This window comes from Coregonus lavaretus (genome assembly GCF_964263955.1).
Source record: "Coregonus lavaretus genome assembly, chromosome: 25".
NCBI classification, from domain to species: Eukaryota; Metazoa; Chordata; class Actinopteri; order Salmoniformes; family Salmonidae; genus Coregonus; species Coregonus lavaretus.
This window is the reverse complement of record NC_140012.1, coordinates 25799083-25804573: the sequence shown is the minus strand read 5'-3', so window position 1 is coordinate 25804573 and position 5491 is coordinate 25799083.

The following is a 5491-nucleotide window of genomic DNA, read 5'->3' as shown; positions in this document are numbered from 1 at the left end:
ATTTTATTTAATTTTTTTATTTAACCTTTATTTAACCAGGTAAGCCAGTTCTCATTTACAACTGCGACCTGGCCAAGATAAAGCAAAGCAGTGCGATAAAAACAACAACACAGAGTTACATATGGGGTAAAACAAAACATAAAGTCAAAAATACAACAGAAAATATATATACAGTGTGTGCAAATGTAGCAAGTTATGGAGGTAAGGCAATACATAGGCTATAGTGCAAAATAATTACAATTAGTATTAACACTGGAATTATAGATATGCAAGAGATGATGTGCAAATAGAGATACTGGGGTGCAAATGAGAAAAATAAATAACAATATGGGGATGAGGTAGTTGGGTGGGCTAATTTCAGATGGGCTGTGTACAGGTGCAGTGATCGGTAAGGTGCTCTGACAACTGATGCTTAAAGTTAGTGAGGGAGATAAGAGTCTCCAGCTTCAGAGATTTTTGCAATTCGTTCCAGTCATTGGCAGCAGAGAACTGGAAGGATGGCGGCCAAAGGAGGTGTTGGCTTTGGGGATGACCAGTGAGATATACAGTGGGGAAAAAAAGTATTTAGTCAGCCACCAATTGTGCAAGTTCTCCCACTTAAAAAGATGAGAGAGGCCTGTAATTTTCATCATAGGTACACGTCAACTATGACAGACAAAATGAGAAAAAAAAATCCAGAAAATCACATTGTAGGATTTTTAATGAATTTATTTGCAAATTATGGTGGAAAATAAGTATTTGGTCAATAACAAAAGTTTCTCAATACTTTGTTATATACCCTTTGTTGGCAATGACACAGGTCAAACGTTTTCTGTAAGCCTTCACAAGGTTTTCACACACTGTTGCTGGTATTTTGGCCCATTCCTCCATGCAGATCTCCTTTAGAGCAGTGATGTTTTGGGGCTGTCGCTGGGCAACACAGACTTTCAACTCCCTCCCAAGATTTTCTATGGGGGTTGAGATCTGGAGACTGGCTAGGCCACTCCAGGACCTTGAAATGCTTCTTACGAAGCCACTCCTTCATTGCCCGGGCGGTGTGTTTGGGATCATTGTCATGCTGAAAGACCCAGCCACGTTTCATCTTCAATGCCCTTGCTGATGGAAGGAGGTTTTCACTCAAAATCTCACGATACATGGCCCCATTCATTCTTTCCTTTACACGGATCAGTCGTCCTGGTCCCTTTGCAGAAAAACAGCCCCTAAGCATGATGTTTCCACCCCATGCTTCACAGTAGGTATGGTGTTCTTTGGATGCAACTCAGCATTCTTTGTCCTCCAAACACGACGAGTTGCGTTTTTACCAAAAAGTTCTATTTTGGTTTCATCTGACCATATGACATTCTCCCAATCCTCTTCCGGATCATCCAAATGCACCCTAGCAAACTTCAGACGGGACATGTACTGGCTTAAGCAGGGGGACACGTCTGGCACTGCAGGATTTGAGTCCCTGGCGGCGTAGTGTGTTACTGATGGTAGGCTTTGTTACTTTGGTCCCAGCTCTCTGCAGGTCATTCACTAGGTCCCCCCGTGTGGTTCTGGGATTTTTGCTCACCGTTCTTGTGATCATTTTGACCCCACGGGGTGAGATCTTGCGTGGAGCCCCAGATCGAGGGAGATTATCAGTGGTCTTGTATGTCTTCCATTTCCTAATAATTGCTCCCACAGTTGATTTCTTCAAACCAAGCTGCTTACCCATTGCAGATTCAGTCTTCCCAGCCTGGTGCAGGTCTACAATTTTGTTTCTGGTGTCCTTTGACAGCTCTTTGGTCTTGGCCATAGTGGAGTTTGGAGTGTGACTGTTTGAGGTTGTGGACAGGTGTCTTTTATACTGATAACAAGTTCAAACAGGTGCCATTAATACAGGTAACGAGTGGAGGACAGAGGAGCCTCTTAAAGAAGAAGTTACAGGTCTGTGAGAGCCAGAAATCTTGCTTGTTTGTAGGTGACCAAATACTTATTTTCCACCATAATTTGCAAATAAATTCATTAAAAATCCTACAATGTGATTTTCTGGATTTTTTTCTTCTCAATTTGTCTGTCATAGTTGACGTGTACCTATGATGAAAATTACAGGCCTCTCTCATATTTTTAAGTGGGAGAACTTGCACAATTGGTGGCTGACTAAATAATTTTTTTCCCCACTGTACCTGCTGGAGCGCAGACTACGGGTGGGTGTTGCTATGGTGACCAGTGAGCTAAAATAAGACGGGGATTTGCCTAGCAGTGATTTATAGATGACCTGGAGCCAGTGGGTTTGGCGACGAATATGTAGTGAGGGCCAGCCAACAAGAGCGTACAGGTCACAGTGGTGGGTAGTATATGGGGCTTTGGTGACAAAACGGATGGCACTGTGATAGACTACATCCAATTTGCTGAGTAGAGTGTTGGAAGTTATTTTGTAAATGACATCGGCAAAGTCAAGGATCGGTAGGATAGTCAGTTTTACGAGGGCATGTTTGGCAGCATGAGTGAAGGAGGCTTTGTTGCGAAATAGGAAGCCGATTCTAGATTTAACTTTGGATTGGAGATTCTTAATGTGAGTCTGGAAGGAGAGTTTACAGTCTAACCAGACACCTAGGTATTTGTAGTTGTTCACATACTCTAGGTCAGACCCGTCGAGAGTAGTGATTCTAGTCGGGTGGGCGGGTGCCAGCAGCGTTCGATTGAAGAGCATGCATTTAGTTTTACCAGTGTTTAAGAGCAGTTGAAGACATGAAGGTGTTGGCCCCAGGATGCTCCCGTCAAGCCTTTGTGGGAATGCTTGACGGAAGAACAAAGCACTTTGGCAGGGTAAGTGTGTATATACGAATCAAATGATAATTTGAATTAATTAGTGGTTAATATTTGTCCCTAATATAAAAATTGCTTCTTACTTATACCTCTGTTTTGCATGTTATTAGAGTGAAAAGATATGTGGCGACACATTCCAGAAGGCATTCCTCAAGTGGACGTATGGGCGGTTTGAAATAGACAAGCTTTGTGGAAGCGATCTCCTCCATTGTCCTGCCTGCTCACAGGAGATGCATGCTATATCAGTGGATGGGAATCGCAAGCAATACCGCTTCCGGAAAGCCTCAGGGTTTGTACTACCTTCTTATGTGTTGATGTTTTGTTCAGGGTATAATTATACCTTCTTAAAGTGCATGCTGGTCTTCTTTTTGTAATGAAGTATATGTTTGTGATGTTATATTGCAGTTGGTCTTCTTTTTAGAAGAAGATTAATTGTCAACTAGAAGGTCATTTTCCATTAAGGAAAATTGTTGTACAGGGATTTGTCTTTTTGCTTTATCCAAATCCCTCCGAGACACACACAGACACAGACACACACACAGAGAGGTTGGAGCAACACGGTCAGATGTCTGGGATTTGAACCAGCAACCCACCTCTCTAGGCTACTTGCCACACCTTGGCGGTTTGGTTTTATGTATAATTTTGTGATGTAATCTTACAGTCTGACTCTCTATTTAGTGTTGAGAAGGGCTTCTATGATGGTGTCTTCCTGGTGAAAGACGATGATGTATCATCCTTCGTCAAACTTGTCCATACAAAGACAAATCATGTAATTATTCTCACAGTTTCTATAACATAGCTTAATGTCACCCAGTTTAGAACTTGTTTCTTTTAAATTCATCTCTGCACTTCACTGTGATTTTCATGTTGTAGACGCCAGGCAAAGGAGTGTGTGGCACGTCAGAATGGACAGCGGCCAAAGAGACGTCAGGAAAATAATCTGCCAAAGTAGGGCCTTGAGATTTGCCGACTCCGGGATGCTGACCTAGGCAGAGTTGCAAAGAAAAAGCAATATCTCAGACTGGCCAATAAAAAGAAAAGATTAAGATGGGCAAAAGAACACAGACACTGGAACACAGCAACTCTGCCTAGAAGGTCAGCATCCCGGAGTCGCCTCTTCACTGTTGAGGTTGAGACTGGTGTTTTGCGGATACTATTTAATGAAGCTGCCAGTTGAGGACCTGTGAGGCGTCTGTTTCTCAAACTGCTCAGTTGTGCACCGAAGCCTCCCACTCCTCTTTCTATTCTGGTTAGAGCCAGTTTGCGCTGTTCTGTGAAGGGAGTAGTACACAGCGTTGTACGAGATCTTCAGTTTCTTGGCAATTTCTCGCATGGAATAGCTTTCATTTCTCAGAACAAGAATAGACTGATGAATATCAGAAGAAAGTTATTTGTTTCTGGCCATTTTGAGCCTGTAATCGAACCCACAATTGCTGATGCTCCAGATACTCAACTAGTCTCAAGAAGGCCAGTTTTATTGCTTCTTTAATCAGCACAACAGTTTTCAGCTGTGCTAACATAAGTGCAAAATGTTTTCTAATGATCAATTAGCCTTTTAAAATGATAAACTTGGATTAGCAAACGCAACGTGCCATTGGAACACAGGACTGATGGTTGCTGATAATGGGCCTCTGTACGTCTTTGTAGATATTCCATAAAAAATCAGCCGTTTCCAGCTACAATAGCCATTTACAACATTAACAATGTCTACACTGTATTTCTGATTAATTTGATGTTATTTTAATGGACAAAAAAATTGCTTTTCTTTTGAAAACAAGGACATTTCTAAGTGACTCCAAACTTTTGAACGGTAGTGAATGCCTATGCAATGTACTTGCAGAAGGAGCTGTCTTCTGCTGGCACAGTGGGCTTTTTCTGCTGCGATGTTGCATGCAAATACTGGCCATATTTGCAGAAAGTTGTGCAGGCGTGCCCAGAGTTGGAGAAGCTTCTAAAAATGCACCCTTTCCTTCTTGACTGTTTTTGTGTTATGCAGAAAGGATATTGTAATGCTTTTAAAAATAATAGAATGAATACATGATTACATTTTTTTAGTATTTGTTCATTTATGGCATTATAGCTCAAATGCCGGCAACACAACCGGAGAGGAAGTTGAGCAGGTGATAGTTTTATATCCAGAGCTGCTGCCATTACAAAGTACATGTCCAAGGCTGGTAAGTGTATTATGATAACATAACTAATGCTGAAGAAGGTTTAGGATTGCAACATAAATCCTTTAATAATGTTTAACTATTAAGTGGTCCTTTATATTTGAGCTTTAGCACACTTCAATTAATAAGATCAACCTAATTGTCCCTCTCCTAGACTGTCACCTTGCCACGGTGGAGAGGCTTGCGTACTCCAATGACCCTGAGCGCTAAGCCAGAGGGGGTTTATACTCCCGGCAGGTGCAGTCCAGCCGGCCAGGTTGAAGGGTAGGAGGCAGACAAAGCAGTCCATGGTCCTCCATGTTGGGGGTAGGGCGTGGGGCTATCCACCCCACCCCGGAAAAAAGAGAAACATTGACGAATGGAAACCAAATAAATTGCCCCAAAACAGGACATTTTCTTGGACACATGTTACTGCTGAAGGGAGAAGCTGACATTGAAGGACATTTTCTTTTTGGGCTTAATTGATGATGTTATGATGATGTTATGTAATGTTACTGATTTTTATTTTTTATTACCTTACATGACTGTAA